Source organism: Brachycentrus maculatus, unplaced genomic scaffold (assembly GCF_059751285.1).
Source record: "Brachycentrus maculatus isolate JH-2025_06_01 unplaced genomic scaffold, ASM5975128v1 h1tg000166l, whole genome shotgun sequence".
NCBI lineage: Eukaryota > Metazoa > Arthropoda > Insecta > Trichoptera > Brachycentridae > Brachycentrus > Brachycentrus maculatus.
In genome coordinates, this window is record NW_028280919.1 from 368,630 (window position 1) to 385,322 (window position 16,693).

Below are 16,693 nucleotides of genomic sequence, written 5' to 3' on the forward strand. Positions count from 1 at the left end.
CAAATTAAATTCCCTTTTTAACACTGTGATGATTTTGTCCGCGTCCTCAGTGTGGTGGTTAGCACGTTACGCTACCCCGTTGGAGGTCTAGGGTGCGATTCCATAGAAAGTATTTTTGTTGTTGTTGCTTGTTTTCACTCGAATACTTATTTAATGTTATAGGAAAGGACTAAAATCCTATTCTTCGTCCATTTACGATCAAAATAATTCTGCTTTTATATAATGCAGTGCCCTATGCACCATTGAGTGAGGATAGGGGTTAAACGAATTTGAAAAATACCGCAATAATGAAAATGTTCTCGTTTTACAAAAGTGAAAAACAATAATTTATTAACATAACGAAAAACAAAATGAAAATGATGTTTTCCTGTAATGTAATATGTCTTCAATATATCTTTGTTGTCAATTTAAGATTTTGTTTTGCAGGTGTTATTTGCGTGTTATATTGGTATGTAAACATGTTTTTATTCTGCCGTATCTAATTTCTACACGTATGAACTGGATTTCTATTTATTGGAATATTTACCTGCTCAATTCAAAACGTTGCCTTGTCACCATTTTAGTTCTGGGTTTATATATATTCTTATAAATGACAAATAATATTAAGAAAAAAACTTAAAAACAAGGATTATGAAACCTTGATAACATAAAAATAACCTTTATAAAAATATATATAATACTTATGAATAGCTTTTTTTCTTAGCTTTTAGTATGTGTAAATACGATTATGAAATTATCCCATACCAAATTAGTATAACCTTTTTAAAAATATATTATACTTGTGAATACATTTTTTTCTTAACTTTTAGTATGTAACGATGATTTAATTATCTCATATTAAATTAATATAACCTTTTTCAAAATATATTATACTTATGAATACCTTTTTTCCTTAAATTATTTTTTATATTTTCATATCCAAAATAATTTAAATTTTATACATAAAATTATATTCTCTCAAAGATAATTCTATTCTATAATTGAAATATAACTTTGTTTTAAAATCACCATAAATATTTTATTAAAAACTTAATTATAATGTCTACCGGTTTCGAAGCTAAGTGCTTTTTTTTCTTGAAAAAGAAGCGGTCAGCTTCGAAACCGGTAGACATTATAATTAAGTTATAATAAAATATTTTTAGTGATTTTGAAACAAAGTTATATTTTAATTATAAAATGGAAAATCACAAAGTTATTGCTTCAAATATAAATTATATATTTGTATTCTTTTATTTTGGGTAAGGGAAAACTAAGCATGTGTTTATTAAGTGATTTGTTATATAGCATGCGCAGTTTCGGTATTCTCTATACATTCACAACAATAGGATTTGTAATAAGACAGCCCACCAACTTACGATCTGCTGAAACTGAAAGGAACGGAGACAAATATCCCGGAAAAAGCTTAAGGGTGTAAAAAACAAAGCAATAGCGGAAGTTTGTCTATAACTCACTATATAAACTACAATGAAGGAACTTTATATCTCGTAAATATTTTTTTGTAAATCTTTTAGCCATGAGGATCTAAACATTTTAGGTACCACTGTTCTCTTGGAGTTGTATTTATCAGTTAGCCAAAATATTTGTTAACCCTTTCCGGTCCATATATTTTTTTAAATTCCACCAGGTCCACAATAGATTCACAGCATTACAGTGTAAAACAATACATCCTTGTTTTTTTTAAATATAGCCATACTTGTGTTTAAAAAAATATTCTGAATGTATACAATCTTGTCTCTTATTATTACATTTTATAGATGAAAAAAAATGTTTGCTTGTATTTTAACACTAAATTGATGAAGAAAAAAAATGTCGAATGACATTCGCCATAGGACTCACCGGAATAAAGTCGATGTCGAATGACATTCGACATATGACCGCAAAGGGTTAAAGTTATTTTGTATGTATTCTACAATAATAAACTGAAAAATTCTCATCGTAAAATAACTAACTATCGTGCCTCTTCTCCGTGAGAGTAGACAGAGAGAATAGAACTCCAAACCAATCTGTTTTTGCAAACAATCTTCGCCTCTTCCATATTTATCTGCATAATACATAACCGTAACTCATACATAACTGCCGATTATTTCTTCTCCTGAACTGACCACTTTCAAGTATTTGAAATAATTGATCATGAAAAATTTTCTTCGAATTTTCTTTTTCTACTACATTTGCCTCACAAACTTGTTTTACTCATCATTCTTTACGCATTCGATTCACATGCTCAACTCATCTTAACACATCTAACTTAATTTTATTAATAATGCTTTTTTCAGCCTTGCATCTTACTTTCTATCTCCAATCCAACATCTATCGTACACTTTTGCCGCAAATTTATCTGAGAGAACCGGTTATCTGAGACAGGCACCGTGGCGTAGTTGAGTAGACGCTCGACTGCGTAACTGGCGTCGCGGGTTCGATTTCCGCAAATTTCAAAATTAATTCAAGAAATATATGTTTTCAATTGGTCTGGGTGGTCGTGATATATTTTTCGCATTTATTTTCTCTATCCTTAATATCTTACCTGCAGACAGGCGTCTAAAATAGACGCTTTGCGGCTTATTCCTTTAAAAAAAACCATTTGCATCATTGAAGTTTCAAAGGCTTTTCGAGAACTTCAAGCGAGTCTCATCTATTTCTAGTAAATATTTTTTACTACCGCTTTAAACGAACTTTGCAATGTCATTGTCGGTAAGATAGATAGTTTCTATACCCTTGTCCAATAATTGTTGTAAGATAGGGTTTCTAATTTGGTACTACTACAATATTTAACCTGTCTTCCTCCGCCTTAATAGTTTTCTAAAGTAAACGCCGCTAATAAATTGATTTTCATCCCCCAAGAAAGGCAACCGCCGAGCGTGACTGGGTATAAGTAGTTCACAAGATTGTATAGGGTTTCTAATCCTTTTACACACCCAAATTGAAAGTCTATCAATCTACGAGAGATAATTTCTAAAATTTTATTGACTTTTGTAAAAAGTAATTGTTCTTATTTAGTCAATATTGATTATATATTAAAAGTGAATTGTGCTATCAAAAGTTAAAGGAATACATCATCATTGCATATACCATATTCAAGTAAGAAAAATTAACGCATCATCCACAGGGTGATAAACTGGTGTCTGAAGAAATAATTGGTGCTCAGACTTCCATCTTCTTTCATATGAAAACAATATGGTAGATGTTTCCAGTCAAGTTGAGAGACCTATAAGTATTTATTTTGCTGTAGTAAAAATTGTGTTCCGTTTCTTTTTCAGTAGTTTCTATTTTAACACTTTTTAGGTAAAAAATTAACTATACAAAATAATATTTTTTGACAGCTATTGTCAACGACATTTCGGAGTATAAAAATATTTTTTTATTACTTAAAGCATTTTTTAAATTCGTCGTTGTCAACGTTTATAAGCTTAGATTTATAAAACATAAAATTTATTATCATGTTCGGAAAAAAATACAAAAAATAGATAATCCAAAAGTCCAAAAGCAATAAATACGTCTCCATCAGCAAAAGCCAAAATCATCATTGTTTATAAAGGAAGTATTTTTATGGCGTATAAATAGGATAAATTTTTGAATAGTATCAGATAACATTTACATATGAAATCAGTACTGTCAATATCTGGGGGTGTCAACAATACCCTTATTTACCCTATATCTTTGAACTAGAACAGTAGACAAAATGTCACATTTCAATAAAATATCTAAAAAAACAGATTTGATGCCTCAACTCTCTATTCAAATAATAATATACAATATTTAAAGCGTTTTTCTTTAAAAAAAATTAGCGAATTTATAATTATTTTACCATTTTTTAATATATAAAGTAAGTATTTTCCATATGTGTAATACTTATGGTGCAATAAAAGTTACAAATGACGAGCATACCCAGAATTTTTATGAGTCGGATTTGTTCATTCCACGAGTAAGAGTTGTCGCTGAAATTCATTCATTGCCTTGAATTTTTGTTGACAAAAAATATTGCCTTTTTTTACAAAAAAAAAATCTTCGAAAGAACACTGTAAGGGAAACTATAATATTAAGATGAAGTGCTGGAATGATCTAATCTATAAAATTGAGATCAAAAAATTATACTATCAGATTTTCTATCCTGCAAATAATAATATTTTTAAAAAATGATTGGGTTCTTGAAATACAATTCACATATTTACGACGTCATCAAATTTTTTTTCCGACTTTGTTGAATACGATTCTTTGATGTTTTAAGGGCTTCTTTACAAGAGAAGCTTTAATGTTTGACAAAAATTTTCACAAATATTTTTGCTTGGGGTTTCTTCTATAGATAGCCCACTTGAAGATTCCGCTTTTGTAGATTCGTTCAATAAGATTTCGACACCTCGTGCAAATTCCTTTTGCAAAAAATACTTTAGAACAGGTATGGGGGATGAATTCTCAATTACGTTACTTTCTCAAATTTCTCAAAGTCGCATTGCAGAAAAAATATCCTTATATCGCTCACTCCTGAGAACGTCATAAATCAAAAATCGTAAATTTTCAGTTGTGCATGTTTTCAGAATGCCCAGAAAATGTGCCATATCCCAGCAAAAGAGGCATATTTTTAACTAAACATCTACCCGCTACAGGGCAGAAAGTGTTGGTTTTACATTTTGAAGAAAAGGCATTGTTCAATTATTTTTTTTTAAATATACTAAACATTTTTCAAATGGAGAAAAAACTTCAGGTTTTACCTAAAAAGATCTGTTGCACAGAAAAAAGTTCAATAAATAGCTTGATATTTATTTTTAATACATTGTATTATATTTTTAAACTTAAAAACGTTCTCCTGAAAAATCAAGTTTTTTGATTTATGACGTTCTTGAAAGGAGTGAGCGATACCTCATCGACAAAAAATATATTTATGTCTATCGCCAAAGTATAGTTTTTTAAACAATAAATAAGAATAAAATTATAAGTTTTTCGTATGTTTCTTTTGTGTTTTATAATGTAAATTAGTTTTATTATGCTGTATTTTTTCGGTGTTTTTTTTTGACAATATTGAGATGTGTAAGGAATGTGGGTATGTTGGCGACACAGTGGTGATAACAACATAGCCGCAATCGTGTGAGCACCCATGTAGTCTGGCAAGTGGCGTTCCAGGTTTGTCTCTCCTTGAAACCAGTCACTCACGTAGAGCAACCTAGCAACTGATATTTATACGTAGAATTCAAAGAACAAGCATTTTTTTACTGAGAATCTTCCACCCCCTTAACACATAACAATATGTCTTTTATTTATTTTATATTTAAAAGGATTTTTTTATTTAAAGGAAAAACCCGCAAAACTTCTATTAGAGGCTTGTCTGCAGGTAGGATAGTAAGGATAGGGATAGTAAATTTGAAAAATATTTTACAAATACCCTGACCAATAGAAAATAAATCTTTCTTCAATTTATTTAGCATCCGGCGGGAATCGAACTCGCGACGCCAGTTTCGCAGTCGAGCGTCTACCGAATTACGCCACGGCCCCTGTCAACGTAAACAAATTATGCTGTGGATAAAGGTTTTCATTTGTCCGCCTCCGTAGTGTAATGGTCAGCACGCTCGGCTACCGTTCTGGAGGTCCCGGGTTCGATTCCCAAGGGGGGTAAAATAAATATAAGTGATTTTTTCACTGTGATATTTATTCAATATTACCATGGACTGGTACCTGAAGCGGAGGGCTGATCACCTTTCCTTCATGTGTAAACGATCAAGATAACACTGCGTTTATATGACACAGTGCACTATGCACCATTGGGGTGCGGATAAGGGTTTTATTATATTTATTATTAAAGGTTTTCATAAATGAAGCTCTCTGGTCAGTGTTATGCAAGTCGACGATATCGTCATGCGCTCCAAATCTTGCGACCCCCAAACAATAGGACCTCCGGGAGACAAGCTTGACTGCTCACATTGTCAACGTCTTACATCACGTCCATTGGGATTAATTCTATCATACATGTACATCATATGTCACATTTTACATACATATTTATATAGGCCTTATCCGCCATTTCTTTTCACAATATTAACCAAAGATATTTTGTTATTGGTCATTGCACAATATACCCCTTAAAATTCCCGTTGGTTTACAACTCCAACTCCAACGTAACCCCGACTGTCCCAGCGAGTGCTACTATACACCTTATCTTTTTTTTCCTTTATCACCAATCTTTCCCTCAGGGGTAGACAGGGATTCATACTTCAACAGGGATTCATACAAAAGAATCGCAGTCATCGAATCTTCCCGAGGTGCCATATGAATGGTTTTAAGCTTGGCCGCAATAGTTTAGAGACTAGAAGGAATGTGTATTTGATTACGCATTTTTATTGATTGTTGCTCGGTATGATCGATAATCCTGAAATTATCCGGAACATCGGTCTGTATGTTCCCGATAATTACCTAAGACAGCGTCGACATAGATTGTTTCACATTCCTATACACAGGACCAACCTGCCGATGGTTATGCCTGTAAGAAGAGCTACCGCTATGTTGAACAATATCTCACTGGATATTGATTTGTTCCATGTGTTTGAAGGAGTTTTCCGAAGCGGGATTCTTCTACACCTTTAGCAATAGTATTTTTGCTTATTTTCCATTTTTGTCAATGTATACTATTTAAATTTAAGTTTGTAATGTGTATGTTAATTATAAATAAATAAACTGAATTGAATTGAATTGAATTGTTTTTCACACTAAATGGTAAAGTCTAAACTTTATAATAAAATAATAAAAAAATTAAAAATGTATCGCTGTGTTGTTTTATTTAGCTTTTCTTTCAAAACCGAAAAATGAATCACCCTGTATATACAAAATAGTCACGTTACTGCTTGACATTTAAAAAGTACACCATGTTGATTTGGTTTGTTCTTGGATTTGAAATTGACTCTAATACTCCACTGAATGTATGCAAATTTACAACATCGTACGACAAGCTTAATTCATTCAAGTGAATCCTTTGATCAATCTCAAAGCCATGATAATTTCAACAGTATTGGATTGTTACTACGATGGCGTGGTATTATGGAACAGTGTCCCGCAAACTTTTTCTGTTCGAGGTACACCTGCCAAATCAAGAAATTTTAGGGGTACACCAAAAATAAAAACATAGTTTTTTTTTCGATTAATTATAAAACTTAATAAAATGCGAAAATATATATTACATATTATGTTTAATGCAACATCTAAGCCTGTTTAACTGAGCACAGGTAAATAAAATTTTGAGCAATTGTTGATAAAGCTGCTCTCATCTCTTCGATGATCGTCCACAGGCGTTGTCTTTTTTTTTAAAGCAGTTAGAGTCGAAAATCCTAATTTGCACAAGTAAGTCGTGGCAAATAGAAAAAGAATTGTAATAGCACGATTTGAAAGCAGTGGACATTCATTTTTTATATGCAGCCAAAAATGTGCTAGATTTGTTTCGGAAAGTTTTAATGTCCGATCAGTTTTTAGCTCCATGAATTCTTCTTGTTCGTTTATCGGTAAGTGACTTTTTCCGCGGAACACCAACTAATCACCACGGTACACCAGTGTGCCGCGGCACACACTTTAAGGAACACTGTTATAGAATATAGAGGGTATACTTATGACGTTACCTACAGTTGCATGTATTTTTTTAACGATGAAGAATTCAATTTCAAATTCTTAAATATGGTATCATTTTACTTATCTTAGTTTTCTAACTACTTTTTGACACATTCGATACGATAGTGTAAAATAAAAACATGGGTAGAATGGTAAATGTTGCGCGTGTGTAAAGTGATCACTTTACCAACCTTTGACAGGTCATAAGCCCTGTAAATGTTCAGACTTTCATATTCTTCTTCATCTATGTAGAGATGTCAAAAATGTAAAGGTTTCTAGTAGATTCATAAATATATATAATCAGTATGCAACTACAAGCTAGTACGATTACGACTATGCAACTCCGAGTATCCTAGCCGTTACTTCTATTCTCCTTTTCCATTATTATTATTATTTTTTAGTATTTTGTTTTTAATGGAAGCCTATATTTTAAAAGTTTGTCAGCAGGTAGAGTGGTAAGTGGAGAAACCCAGATTTGTTAACAAGTATTAGGTCACACTCAAAATTTTGTGAACTACTAGAAATCATTTACATTTTATTAAAACAGCTATCATTTTAATAAATAAAATTTTTACGAGAAAATCATTAATTTGATTCGAAAGACTAAGTCGAATAACTCAATCAAATTGGATTAACCGTTAAGTCATTACTCTGAAGACAATAATTGATTATCTGAATACCTTATTTCCCCTTTCTTTAGTTTGAAAAAAAACATTATTTTAATAAACTGGATAGCAAATTATCTCAATTTTTATTGTTATTTTAACCACAGTTATTAAAAAAAAGATTCCGTGTTTAATAACAAGATTAAAAAAGACATTTTTTTTCTTCTACTTGATAAATACTTTTTGTGTAATATATCGCAATCGATATAAATCAAAATTTAATTAACGTCTACTGAATTCATTTATTTTTGTGACAGTTGTTTCATTAATATAACCAAATATATCTTAATATAATATACAATGCCTCTTTATAATATACGGAAACGGGTACCCTGAACATTATACATATATATATATATATATATATATATATATATATATATATATATATATATATATATATATATATATATATATATATATATATATATATATATATATATATATATATATATATATATATATATATATATATATATATATATATATATATATATATATATATATATTAAATATAAATCGTTTCTGCCTTTGAAGTTAACTACATATATTATGTGTGCTCTAATCGTATTTATGCATAAACTTGCTTAATATGTAATCGCATAAAAGTTTGAACGTAATTTCTTCAACTAACTGTAATTCGAATTAATAATAAAACAAAGAAGAAATTAACATATTAACAATCTAATTATAAAGTTCAATGGTTTAGTTTATACTTACATGAACAAGGCAATCATCACACACTTATAATTATTATACGTCATACTGTGTTTTATTTAAGAGAAAACTTTAATATTTAGTTATTCAAACTAAAAATAATATTTTTTACTAATGATTTCCCACTGCTTCCCGCCTTTTCCGTGAAAAACACTGAAACGATTTAATTTGTTTTAAGAAAAGATTTTCAAAAAGTTGTTAAAAATGATCGATATTTAAAATTTATGACAGGGGGGAACATTACTTTTAGATTTTAGTAGACCGAAGTATTATGGCGATTTGCGTACAGTGGACAGTGCAGACAATAGTTTGTTGTATTTTCCATATTTTGCTTAGCGCCATCACTTCGTAGTCAACTGAACCAAAGCTGTTTGAATTTCCCTCTGACGCATGCGTATTGCTTCAAATACACGAGGGTTAAACGAAATGATTTCGTACAGTTAATTCCGCCACGGTACAAAAAAGGTGACATACACTCGTGTTATTTTTAAGTTTTCCCAAACTATTAATGTTTCTTTTTCTCTCCGGGCATTTGATGCCTAATTCGGAAATAATAACGATACGATGAGTTTAATATATAATTGTTTATTAGAGACCCTAAGTTACATATATACCAAATGATAGTATCTCGTTACGGGTATAATTTTTCAATATTTTTATAAATCTATTAAAAAAATTGTTTATGTATATATATATAAATATATATATATATATATATATATATATATATATATATATATATATATATAAATTTATGTATATATATATATATATATATATATATATATATATATATATATAAATACATATATATAAATACATATATATATATATATATATATATATATATATATATATATTTTTTGTTTTCTCTCTCGACTTATTTCTTCTTCTTTCTGTCCCGTATCTACACCAATTGGTGAGTAGGGTTGACATAATTATAAATTTCCTTTGCTTTAAAGTAATTATTCCTACGCTTCAGATTCCAATTCAAGGTAGTAAAATAAAACTGTAAATTGTGTAAAAAAATTAAAGTATTAGGAATTGAAGAACATTGACTCCCTGGATACAAATTCTGTATTTTCTCTTCTATGTTCTAAAATTACATTTCTTTCCCGCTAAGCATGATATGGGAAATGAAATATTTTATTTTCCACGCGTATTAATTCTACTGAGAAAGGTGTTAATCTTACCTTCCTATTAAATGTGATGATTTCATGAAACAAATTCAGGTAAATCAATTTGAGTTTTAGTAATATCGCTCACTCCTTTCAAGAACGTCATAAATCAAAAATCGCCAATTTTCAGTTGTGCACGTTTTCGGAATGCCCAGGAAATGTACTATATCCCAGCAAAAGAGGCATGTTTTTAACTTAATATTTACCCGCTACAGGGCAGAACGTGTTGTTTTTGCATTTTGAAGAAATTTATTGTTGAATTATTTTTTTAAATATACTAAATATTTTTCAAATGGCGAAAAAACCTTCAGGTTTTACCTAAAGGGATCTGTTGCACAAAAAAAAGTTTAATTAGTGGCTTGATATTTATTTTTAATATATTGTATTATAGTTTGAAACATTAAATACGTTCTCTTGAAAAATCAAGTTTTTTTGATTTATGACGTTCTTGAAAGGAGCGAGCGATATATGTATTTGTCTTAAAATATACACCTCATATCACTGATTACCTTGTGTTTACGGAATAACAATTTAAACCGCGAGATTCCCATCTCAGATATTTTATCCTAGGCACATACTATTGTATGTAGTACACATTGTACAATGTACATGTATGTACATCACTTCACAAACACATAAGTGAGAATGTCGAGAACGCTTTATATCCTTTGTCACTGAATATTATACATGTACATACACGCATATACATAACATAAAATGGATTGTATTAAATACAATCCATTTTAGTATTTCGTAGATGTACCGTACCGGCAAAAAAAACGTCAACTCGAACATATGCAATTTTGACTAATGATACAGTATAAAAAAAAATAGTTAGTAACGAAAAATTTTCAACGTTCTATAAACTGGCAAAATACACTAAGTAGTTTGAAATGTCATATTTATGTGGTTTTACAACTAATTTCAAATTAACATAAGTTTAGTAACGGGTATTTTATTCAGGCTAAAAGCTTTAAATAACAGAGATTACTCAAACAGGGATTTTAGAGCAAACGTTTTTTTGCCAGTATACCCACGATATCATAGTGTCAACCCAAATTCAGTTGAAATCCTGTTTTTTCTTGTTTGAACCAGATTTTAGGATATGTTAAAAAAAAATAACTAATTTTAACTGTGACTCTTTGTTCTCCTCCTTAGTGTAATTGTTAGAGCGTTTGAACACCATGCAAGAGATTCCTGGTTTAATTTCCATGGCACTCAAAATAAATATCCGTGATTATTAATCTAAAATTAATTCAATATCATCCTGGCTACCACTCAATTAACGGTTTACTGCCTATTATTGTTTTCTTACAAATTTACAAAACAGAACAATATCAAATGTAAAGTTATTATAAATTTAACACCGTTTGTTTAATATTTTTTTACCTAATCTTTAATGTACCTCCAATTTAAGCTTTATTTTTCTCGAATAATATAAGAGTAAATATCAACCCAAACGGGATCACATATGAGAACACACATCAAAGAATTTCTTCCGTCGGTGACGTATAAAACAGGGGTTGACAACTAATTTAGCTACGAGGTGAGTTTCAAGTTATTCTGAAAAACTGACAGAATTATTTATTTATATTTTCTTAATGATAAAACACTGTATGGTGAATGTTCAAAAAACTTTATATTTTCTTAATTGTTCTGCTTCGATTTTTTGGGGATTATCATATTCAATTTAATCTGATTACAAATACTTGATACCTATACTTACATTCTTTCAACATCTATATTCTTGCATCTTATCAAATAAGTACAAGCATTGGTGTCGCCTTGTTTTATAATCATGACGAGCATTTTTTTAAATATCTAATAAATAATAACTATTATTGTTTGACAATAGAATGCGGAAGTCTGGGCATCTACGGGGCTGTAGACCGTTATAGGCTGGTTAAGTGATCACTTTACACACGTGTAACATTCACCAAATCTACCCATTATTGACAACCACATTACTCAAATTCTTGGAAGTTCTATATATGTATATGAACTAATTTCGAAACGTTATTCTTAAATCCTTAAGACTTTAGTAGAGACATATAATGGTGAGATGAAAAAAAGCCGTTTTATTGAGCAGAAATTCTTTTATTAGTATGTGAGATCCAAATCCTGGATTATAATCACATACATGAGAAACGAAAGAAAATATCATTTTCATTTTTACTATTTAAGATTATAATTTGACCAGTATTTTCGTGTGTCCAAATACTTGTTCACAAATCTGGATTATCTCCAATTACAGGAGTTATTTTCATATTATTTTTTGACATCTCATCAAAGACGAAGAAAAATATGAAAGTCTGGGCATTTACGGATAGATTTATCTTTGATGAGATGTCAAAAAATAATATAAAAATAACTTCTATAATTGGAGATAATCTGGATATGTGAACAAGTATTTGGACTCACTCAAAATGTTCTAAATAATAACTACTTGTAAAAAAGATTTTTCTAATTATTATTTTTTAAATAAAATAATAACTAAATGTCACTGAACAAAGTAGAATGGGGAAGCGTTCAAGTCACTTGTGCAACATGCCCTTTCTTGGATAAGGCTTTAAGACTAGCGGGAGATATAAAATAATATTGTTTAAAAAATGTAAGAATAGGGAAAAATAGTTTTCGACCGCTTTGATTCGACCTGTGCGTAAATCCTTTACGTCAAAGGGGATCGTATAAATTCTTTTACATTCTTCGCTCTACTTTTCAATATCATCTTTAAAAGGGATTTCCTTATTTTGTCTGCGAGAATTATTTGATTAAAAATATTCCGATCGGTAGTAATTTTTCTGTGGTTAACTGGTTAAAATATAATTCATTATTCACGTTTTGTAAATAAAACTAGTCTTTGTTTAGATAATCTAGAAAAATTAGAAATAAGTAAAGCAATCAATAAAGACTTCCCCATAATAAACAACCAACTAAATTTAACTTCGAGTCCACTTTTGAAAATGTTCCCATTGTGATTCATTTGCCGTCTTTCTCTCTTTCAAAATTTTTTATTTTCATACAATTGTCAAATCGTAATTATTTTATTTTAATTTTAATAATTTTAAATGTAATAATTTTATTTTTATTTTAATGACCCGATGATGGAATATTTTTTCGACACCGTCACAAATAAGTGTTTAAAAAAAGTGGTATCACACAAAGTAAACAATGGATGGTAAGGAGAGTGTTTTATTACCATACCACAAAGTTATCAATGCTTTTGATATACAAAATACATTCATCTCGATTCACAGTTTTCATTGTGGAAATTACTGATCCATTTCATAATTTTCTTATATTTTTCTCAATATGAACTCAGTGCATATGAACTAAGTTTGTTCTATGAAAGATTGTGGTAAAGTTTAATGGTATGGGAGGAAAGTTTTGTCACCTTCTTTGGAAAAACATACTTCTCAGACGCTTGAAGTTTACCGATACAAAATACATCAAAGCTCGTTTGGTGTTCCTGAGAAATTGTTTCTAAATTTACACCAACCCCAGTCTAAGAATAGTTTGAAAACATAGGCACAACTTTGCTTTGTATATATTTGTATATATATATATATATATATATATATATATATATATATATATATATATATATATATATATATATATATACATATATATACATATTTATATATATATATATATATAAATATATATATATATATATATATATATATATATATATATATATATATATATATATATATATATATATATATATTTATATATATATATATAAATATATATATATATACACATATATATATATATATATATATATATATATATATATATATATATATATATATATATATATATATATATATATATGTGTATATATATATATATATATATATATATATATATATATATATATATATATATATATATATATATATAAGTGATTAAAAAAAAAAGTGGTATTCCACAAAGTAAACAATGGATGGTAAGGAGAGTGTTTTATTACCATACCACAAAGTTATCAATTTGCCACCCGAATTATAAATATAAATATTTATATATTTATAATTCGGGTGGTAAATAAACTTTTCAAGACTGCACATTTTACATTAAAGAACGGAATAAAGATACGATATGCTACGTGTATAGATATGTCAATTCACAATATGATTTGTAACCAATTTTTTTTTAAGTATAAAAATCGTAGCAATACAGAAATCTTCTTATGCATAAAATCTAAAACTAATGCAAACAACTGAAATTAGATCAATAAAAACATTATTAGATAAAAAAAAGTTAGGAATAAATACTTGCGTAGACATGTAGAAAGCAAGAAATTACAATATAATAATAAAATCTCTTATCTTATATCCAAACGATCACCCAAACCTTCATGTCGTAATTGGAGTGAACAGCCATCTTTAGAGAATACACGAGTACAACTCGTTGGATAAATGGATGTGAAGTACACTGGACTCCTCTTAGTTAATCGGTCAATCTTATTTCATACAAATTGACAGTGTGGTCACATTGTATGTTGACCAGATTCCGCTCAATACGTCATGTCACATAGATAACTTCATCGTGATATATTACCGAAATAAATCAGAAACTATATAAATATTCATTGAGGTTTTAACACAAAATTCCGAATGCTGTACATATTTACTGATGATTCAAATATTCATTTACCTACTTTTGTTAAATTAAGATGATGTACTTATTATACAATATGTGTTATATACACGTTTTAAAAATACATAAAAGTGGCGTTTGTGCATTAAAAATATTAGATGGTTTTTGTAATAACGAGAATAAAAACCAAGATTTTCACTCTTGATATTTTCATCTAGACACTTCAAGATAATAATACAAGTATAATACATTTTTTAAACATATCTTTATGGTTAAAAAATATATATTAATGTCAAAAAAAATGCGAATTTTCTGTTATTCGTTATATTATTTTTTAGACATATATTTTAGATTAAACTGTTAACAGTTAATCAAAGTAATAACTGTTAATCAAAGTTTTGTTATTTTCTACCATCAACGTTAAGAAAATGCCTTATTTATGTTTCAATAAGTTATGTATGTAAGTTTCTTATACAGTTTACTACAATCGTTTTTATTTTTATATTTTCATTTAAAGAAACACGTGTCTCATAACTCTAATACTCTTTTACTCTTTTATTATTTTTGTATTTTTGTGAATATGATATTGAATTTAAAAATTAGGAAACAACGAGCCACATCCTAATTTATATGTTCAATATTAGTTTCCTTTACAATATCGTAATATTATACTCATTGATATATTTATATGTTTAAGCGTGTATTGATGGATGTATTTTAATTGGAAAACTTCCAAAAGGCGATCAAATTTATTCGCAATGCAACGAGTTTGAATTTTCGAGAGTGAAATGCTATACCTACTTTATCGAAAAACAATTAAGGGGTAAATCTATTGAAAGCTTTTGGGAAGCTTAAAGAAAAGCTCCAAATGGATCTGCTTGGAGACACAAATGGAGCTTCATTCGTATTAATCTCAGTCGAATATTTCAAATATATTGTATTTGTATATCGTTATACACTTTACACGAAAGGGGAAAAATAAGTAGTAGTTAGCTCTTTTAACTGTATTGCTAAGATTCCGGTTTCAACTTCAAGTTATTCAAACAAACAAAATATTAATAATGTTATTTATGCGTTATCCTGGATGACCTCTTAAATAAGGATATCATCTACAGAATACTTTATAGTTAATTTTATTATTTGATTCAGCGGTCACATTGGGGAAATATCTGTCATTTTTAGTTAATTGTTCACTTGATATAATAAAAAAGAAACAGCTCCTACCCTTTCTTCACCCGTAAACATCCCAAAGACACAGCCCTAAAATTTAGACTTACCTTCACATACGGTGTTTGAAAATGATACGGAGTGCATCGAAACATGTGTTACGATCGAATTTAATTTCAGTGAAATTTAAATTTGAAAAAATAACGTTTAATTAAAATAATATTTTTTCAATTAATGTCCATAAGGGGAAGAAAAAAATTTATTAAAATTACTTATTTAGTAAGCACATTGGAGGGCAAATTGTTCTAACCCACCAAAAACAGTTTCCCAAGTTACCCACGTTGTCCATGTTTAACCCTTTATAAACTAAATAAAAAAATATCTAGAAATCTGATAGATAAAAAAAAGTATATTTTAGGTTGAAGAATTCAATTATGTTCATGTGAGTAAGATGTCATTCATTTGAGGCATGGATTTTATACGAAAATCATCATTTTAAACAAGTTGTTTATATAAAATTGGTAACTTTATACTGCGATTAATTGTGATTAATCAATGTTTTTTTCGTTTGTGGTATTGTACAATCAATCCGATGTGTTTTTCATAACGGCTTTATAAATCTGTTTTAAGTTACTTAGAAGATAAGTCCATGAATGTACATTTATTACGTAAAATAAGTTTGATGAATAAATTAATAAAACATCAACTCTACTTAGACTTGTTAATAATATCCAATGTAGTAATATATATGTAATAAAATAACTAGGTACCTACCTATAC